Genomic DNA, 7,866 nt, shown 5'->3' with positions numbered 1-7,866 from the left:
ACATTGACAATATAATAATTTACATATGTGTATTATATACATATATAATAACCCACATATGTGTAGTATGTATACATATAATAATCTACACTGAATATGTATTATATACATATAATTTATGTCATGTATTTATACATGCATAATCTACATTGTACACAAATTATATACACACACATAATAATCTACATTACACATCGAGAGAAATGATTACTAAATAAGCAGTTGTCACTAACGGGGAGATCCAGGATTTTTCACTTTCCTTTTCTTCATTCTCTTCCAGGTCAAATCAGCCTGTGAAGAATAGGGCTTGGCCGCGAGGTGGTGCTGTGGTGCAGCCCAGGGCAGGGCGCATGCGCGGCCGAGCCCGCCTGGGACCGCCTGCTGGGGGGGATGGGCAGTGAAGCGGGGGTGGGGCTCTGGCGTGAGTGCAGTTGCCTCCTCACCCCTCGGGAGCCTGGGCTGGGCCGCCTGCCCCTCCCCCACCCCAGCGGCCTCACCTCTCCCCTCCCGGGCGGCCCCTGCCCACTTGCTCACTGCCTTGCTTGACCTCTGCAAGGCTCCCAGGGCCTCTCGGCCTGGCGGCCCCTCAGCTGACTGGTGCATTCGTGGCCTTGACCAGACTGGAGGGGTGGCAGAGGGGAATGGGGAGGGACTCGAAGGGGCTCCTGGAGTAGAAATAGATATAATCTGTATTATATATTATATATGCATATATAATAGATATAGGCCTGAAACCACGGCACTGGGGTCTGAGGAAATCGCCGTTGTTGACCGACCATCTCCTACAGAGTGTGGACAGAGACCCTCCCTCAGACACACGGCCCCAGCCACAGACCCCCGAGGATGGATACAAGAGCTGCAGAGCAGGCCCTTCCTTCCCTGCAAGCTTTGTCAGCATGAACCGAATCAGAAGGAGAGTCTGGGTCTCTGTCAGAGGCAGACGCTTCCCGTGCAGGAGAAGCGGATCCTTGTCCGGTGCAACTGCCGCGGCTGTGTTACGGACAGATGTGGGTGCCGTTTGGCTGGCTTGAAGCCCACAACACAGCAGAAGAGAACTGGCCAGTCTGCTGGTTCCTGTTACGCACATACGCTACTGTCAGCGGACAGCACTGGAAGAAACACTGGCAACAGAATCATTTTCCTAAGAAAGCGTATACCTGTTCCCAGTGTTCCTACTTTTCAGACAGAAAAAAACAATTATAGTCAACATTCTTGAATACATACACATCAGTGTGCTATGTGTCCCTATTCCAGCTCACAATATGCATACTCATTCAGGTGAGATACCGAATTTACATGTGATCAGTACAGTTATGTGGCCTCTATTCAGCATGAAGTAACCCGACATCCAAGGCAGGTTCACACTCAGTCGATGACCTGTGCACACTGTGACTACATAACAGCTGATTATAGTAACTTCAAAAAGCATGTAGAGCTCCATGTGAACCCACAACAGTTCCTTTGCCCTGTATGTAATTATGCTGCTTCCAAGAAGTCCAATCTGCAGTATCACATCAAGTCCAGGAATTCCGGCTGTTGTGATGTTGCAATGGATGTTTCCAAAGTGAAACTAAAAAATTAAAAAAAAAAAAAACAAACAAAAAAAGGAGGCAGACAATTGTGGTTCTGGTAGTGTAGCCAGTGAAAAAACTGAAAAAGAGCAAACAAAAACAAAAGGAGGTATGGTAGAAAAGATAAATGAAAAGAACGTAAAAGTCCAGGAAAAAAGAAAAAGAAAATTCTTCGAAAGAGAAAAAGTCATGCGCTGTGGTTTCCTTAGACCAAGTGACCACCCAAATCATAAGTTGGCAACAGAGTCAAAGGAGATAGATGTTAAAACAGGGAAAGGTTCAGAAAAATCGTGTAAAAACAAAAAAAGTTAAAAGAAAGATGGAAAGTGAAGCAGCTTCTTTAAATAGTAACCCAGTGAATGATACAGAACCTGTGGTAAAAAAGAAAAAGAAAGTCAAAAGCAGATCTAGAAAGAGCCAGGAAGCTGGAAAAGATGACATCAGAGCAGAAGAGCATAAAAGACTGAAAGCTTGCCTTGAAGAAAAACAAAACAAAAAGAAAGAAAGAAACCTTTGAAAGGCAAACGTAGTTAAAAAAAAGTACATTCAGGTAAAGCCAACTCAAAATGAGCTGGTACCTGAAAAATCTCCTTTTCCTTCTCCTTCTCCTCTTCCTCTTCCTCTTCCTCAAGAGGATCCAAAGGAAAAGTCTGACAGCCCTAAGGAAGAACCACAAAAAGAGGAAGTCCTTGTGGAAGATGCCTTAGTGCATGTTAATGGCCCAATAACCAAAGGAAAGTCAAACACTCAGGACCGCCTGTAAACACTAGCACCAGCGGCATTAGCAATAGCTGCAGTGCCAAGCCCAGTGCCTGCTTCTGTCCCAGCACCTGTCCCTCCACCTGCATCACCAGCTGAAAATGTAGAGAATGCAGAAATGAAAGACCAAAAATGCTCCTTGAGCAGAAGGAAGAAGACAGAGAAACTGCTCTTCAGAAAGCTATAGATGAAGAGCCAAATAAGAGTCAATCCGGTGGTGCCCAGGAGTCACTCAGTCCATCTTCTTGAGAGCCAGAGAAGGATCTTCCTGACAGAGTATCATACTGACATAGTGTGTGAAATGGAACAGTCCAACCCCAGCAGAGCATCTGGCTGTTAAAGACTTGACAGCTGAAGAGCCCCTTTCACTGCCAGAGCTGCCCCCGCCAGAATCCTCACTGCTGCCAGAACCTGAGTTGCCTGCTCCACTACCAGCACAGCAGTATGAGCCAGCTTCCCAAATGATAACAGTGCCCTCAACAGCTCCCACTGCTGCAGATGAGTCTCAGGACATTGACGAAGATGAGGGCATCCACAATCACGAGGAAGAGACCTAAGTGACAACATGGCAGAGGGCAGTGATGACTCTGAGTTGACTGGTGCTCCATCTGTACAGGAAGAAACAAGTGAAAAAGCTTCCCGGGAAGAAGTATCAGCAGCAGTTGAAGCAGCCAATTTCTTTGCATTTTCTGTGATAGATCTTTTAGAAAGGAAGGAGAATGTAGCAAATACCTTAATCCTGGAAGCAACAAAGGAATTAGAATAACTAAACTCTATATGAAGTAGCCTACAATTCTTTTACAAGATCTATTAAGTTTTATGAATAATTATTATGGTAGACAATTCCCTTTTAAGTTTGGAGTAGTGTCTGATGATTTCTTGTATAACGGTTTGTTAATGTCTTGCATACTGTAGTGAATCCAAGGAATTGAATTTCTCTTTTCTACTAAGCTAGCACTAGTGAAAGACTACTAGCCTTTGCATGAATTATTTTTAAAATGAGATTTAGAAAATCAAGATTAGACACAAATGTTTTGTTGATCATATAGTTCGAAGTAGTCGTGTTTTTTTTTTTTCCTTTTCTAGTCTCTAGTTATATCTAACATGCATTTCTGGTTCCTTGCTTAGTTAGGCATAAATAAGCATATTGGTAGCAAATTACTCAATGGTTTTCTTTGATTAATCTGATGTCTCTTTCAGAAAATTAGCATTTTTAACAACACCAGCAACAACAAACCACAGTGTGGTTAAAGAAATGAACAGTTATACTTTTAAAAATGGGTTTTTTTTTTGTTTCTCCCTGTAATGGACAGTGAATTTCATCCACATTTATTAGTCTTTTTTTCTGATTTTTAATTAAAATTTCTGATTAGTATGTGTCAATCTTTATAAATATTATAACAGTGTTTTTTAATTGTGGGAAGTAAAAGGGAGGGTTATTTTTTTATTTTTTGGTGGTGCTTTAATGGCTTAATATGTTGCACATTGTGTTTTTGATTCCTTCCCCTTTTTATACCTATGCAGTGTAATCTTTGAGAAATAGCATTTTTTATTGTACAGGAACACTTTATATGTATGTGTATGTGTGTGTGTGTGTACATGTATATATGCATATTAATTTTGGTTCATTCAAAACAAAACTTTTAGGTTTGTTGTTTACCACAGAATAGGTGTTTTTCTGTTCCTTGCAGCAGTTTGTTGTCTTTTTCAAGGGGTGTCATTTGAGTTTGCTAAAACTAAGAATTATTTATATATATATGTGCTAATGTTTAGTTTGTGAGCAGATGAAGGAAATGCATATTCAATCCATTGTGTTTTGATTTTCACAGCTGATGCATATTAGAATCTGTTTGATGTTAATTTATTTTTAAGTGGCTATAGTAAATTGGCACTCCTTGGTTTTGATTTTACAATCATTATGCAATTTGGCTGTGTACTGTATATGTGTATGATGAATTTGTGACTAAAATCTTGCATAGCAAACATCAATAGTTTTTTTTCCCTGAGTCCATTTTGGTACAGCTACTTCCCAAACTGCATAGTATAAATTGAATCTTTCACATAAACATTTTTTTCGTAAATGGCTGATGTCCATATAGCCACCAAACCAAATAAATAAGTATAATATGCTGGGAAGTAGCAAACCTGGGATTGGAAAAGAAGGGAGGGGAATTGCCTCTTCCTCTTTCATTCCAGTTATACAGAGCCTTGGAATCCTCCAAGGTTTCAGCTGGGGTAAGAGAAGGCATTTGCAGATGTTTGTAGATAAACCCCAGCTCCCTATGAAGAGAGTGAATAGGGCATCCAATACAGTTAACTTTAACTAGATGCCGTCCAGATTTAAGAAACAAAACAAAAAAAAAAAACAATATACATACTCTCAGGACTCATTTTGCTAGCTTCAATGCTGTGTGTGCCCTGGTTTGCCCTTGTACAAGCCTGAGGCTATTGGGAAAAAAAAAAAAGCCAGCCACTCAGATTTGAAATGGGCAGTTGGCACTAGAAAGAAAAATTTCTTTTCAGGGCAGAGGGTCTTCTTCTAAGTGGTCATTTTTTCATAGGTTCCTTGGCCAACTGCTAAAGACTACAAATAAATATTTGACTTAGAGGTTTTTTTCATTTTTTTTTAATCTGAAAATTTTTTCATAGCAAATTTATTGGATTTGAAGGGGGGTACCTGAGAAATTGTAATCTTGCATTTCTGGAAAGTCACTTGTAATGTTTAGGTTCTCTTCTTTAAACATGAGACCTGATCATGGTAAATGAGTTCTGTTCATATTTCAGCCATGTTCCCAAATGTGCAGCAGTACAACTTGAATGAATGGGGAAGCTGGGATAAGAGGAGGGAGGGAATGGAGGGAGGGAATGGAGGGTGGGGGTACATGGACATGGGAGAGGGGGATGCTTCATTTGGTAGTGATCTGAAGATGAGTTTTAGATTAGAGGGTGTGGAACTTGGTATTGGGAGGCCAAAGATTTAAAGAAGCATAAAAATTTCATGGCAAGAGTAAAGTGTTGTGATGTAGTATGTGTTCAGTGTACATGAATGAGTATAATTAAATGGTATTGAATACTAGGCTCTGACAATCATTGTCCACATAAGATTAAGTTGCAACCATATTTATGTTCAAAAATTTTTAATAATGAAACTAGTTATGTCTTCCTTTAAAAACATCTAGTTTTAATATTCATGGGTACATTTTATTGGGTTACCTTTTATAGTATAAAAATTACCATCTTTTGGTAAGTGTTTAGTTTATAAAAACTGTTGAGGTTAGAGTTGGAAGAGCTCTTTCAGGTGTGAAAGAATTCACTTAGACCTTCTCTGTAGCCATTGGTGATGAGTTCAGAGTGGACCCCAAGAATGTTGGGGCTATCTGAAATGATGAGACATGTGGGTCCTAGTGTCCTGAAAGAATTCACTCAGTCTCCAAGTTAAAGAAAGGTGTTTAGTGGGGTGATGCTCCCCGGGGGCCTGCTCCCCTTGAGGCAGAGCCCCAATGGACTGTACTCCATGTGGGAGGCAGAACACAGGCCACAGGCTCTGCTCCCCTAAGGAAGCAGAGTGGCCCCTGCTTCCTGTAGAAGGCAAAGGCGGTTAGCTCGGTCAAAGGTATGGTTTAAATACAATTTCATGGAATAAGGGGAAGGGGACAAGAGAATGGGAGGAGCAAGCATGGCTCCAGAATGCCTGGGATATCAGGTGGTCCGAAGGTGATAAGCAAAGAGAACAGAAAAGGGGAGGGGAAGAATTTTTTTTTTTAATGACGCTTTTTTATTAATTTATTTTTAGTTTTCAACAATCACTTCCATACACTTTTGAGTTTTGAATTTTTTCCCCCTCCCTCCCCACCTCCCTTCTCAAGACGGCATGCAATTTGATATAGGCTATACATATACATTCCTATTAAACATATTTTCACATTAGTCAGTTGTAAGGAAGAATTAGAACCACAAGAAAGAGGAAACAAAAGAAAAGAAAAGAAAAAAAAGAACATGTAATGTGCTTTGATCTGCATTCACACTCCATAGTTCTTTCTCTGGATGTGGATACCATTTTCCATCATGAGACTTTTGGAAATGTCTTAGATCCTTGCATTGCTGAGAAGAGCTAAGTCTATCAAAGTTAGTCATCACACAACGTGGCTGTTACTGTGTACAATGTTCTCCTGGTTCTGCTCACTTCACTCAGCATCAGTCCATACAAGTCTTTCTAGGTTTTTCTGAAGTCTGTTTGCTAATCATTTCTTATAGCATAATAGTATTCCATTACATCCATATACCACAACTTGTTCAGCCATTCCTCAGTTGATAGGCATCCCCTCAATTTCCAATTCTTTTCTACCACAGAAAGAGCTGCTATAAATATTTTTGTACACGTGAGTCCTTTTCCCATTTTTATGATCTCTTTGGGAAACAGCCCTAAGAGTGCTATTGCTAGGTCAAAGAGTATGCACATTTTTATAGTCCTTTGGGCATAGTTCCAAATTGCTCTCCAAAATATTTGGATCATTTCACAACTCCACCAACAATGTATTAGTGTTCCAATTTTCCCACTTCTTCTCCAACATTTATCATTTTCCTGCTTTGTCATGTTGACCAATCTGATAGGTGTGATGTGGTAATTCAGAGTTGTTTTGATTTGCATTTCTCTCATCAATAATGATTTAGAGCATTTTTTTGTATGACTATAGATGGCTTTAATTTTTTTATCTGAAAACTGCCTGTCCATATCCTTTGACCATTTATCAATTGGGGAATAACTTGTATTCTTATAAATTTGACTTAGTTCTCTATATATTTTAGAAATGAGGGAGGGGAAGAATTGTTTTGGAATTGAAGGTGTTTTGTGAAAGCAAAGGTGGGGGCTTCAATGCATAGTCTTCTTTGATCATTTTTCTGGCTGATCACATACTGCATGTTATCTCTTATCTCACTTCCTGCTTGCTCCATCTGCCTCAAGCACTCTTTTCTACCTCATCAGAAACTATAAGTAAGTTAGTTTATAATTTATAGTTATACATAGTATATACTATAACTATAGTTATAGTAAGTTAGTTTATATACCTCAATTCTAGAAAGAGATTTTATTAGGTCCCTTCAAATCTCTTAAGCAAGAAATTTTTTTTTTTGGTAAGGCAATTGGGGTTAAGTGACTTGCCCAAGGTCACACAGCTAGTACGTGTCAAGTGTTTGGTCTGAGGCTGGATTTGAACTCAGGTCCTCCTGACTTCAGGGCCAGTGCTCTATCCACTGTGCCACCTAGCTGCCACTTTAAGTAAGAAAATTTGCCATCTCTTACAGATGTTGAAAAGCTTTAGTAAGATTCTAATCCAGTTTTAAGACTAGTCTAAAAAACTTAAAAGCTAAATGTAACAAATTAACAAAGAGCTTTATCATTAAATTGATCAAGACCTATATTGCTGCAAGATAATTTTTTGTTACTGGGTAGCAGGGAGAACTTAAAGCCTTTTTCCCAGCAGGCAAGGACTTTGTGACAGTCAGGCCTATATTTGGTACTGTCCTTTACTGCTAT

General features: G+C 39.7%; 1 pseudogene; it reads left to right on the top strand.

Moving 5' to 3' along the window:
* The first annotated feature begins 896 nt into the window (after positions 1–896).
* Positions 897–3,116, top strand: LOC114032536 (annotated as a pseudogene).
* The last annotated feature ends 4,750 nt before the right edge of the window (positions 3,117–7,866 follow it).

The sequence above is a fragment of the Vombatus ursinus genome, unplaced genomic scaffold (genome assembly GCF_900497805.2).
Source record: "Vombatus ursinus unplaced genomic scaffold, bare-nosed wombat genome assembly UNPS02005459.1, whole genome shotgun sequence".
NCBI classification, from domain to species: domain Eukaryota; kingdom Metazoa; phylum Chordata; class Mammalia; order Diprotodontia; family Vombatidae; genus Vombatus; species Vombatus ursinus.
This window is presented reverse-complemented; position numbering and strand designations above follow the sequence as displayed.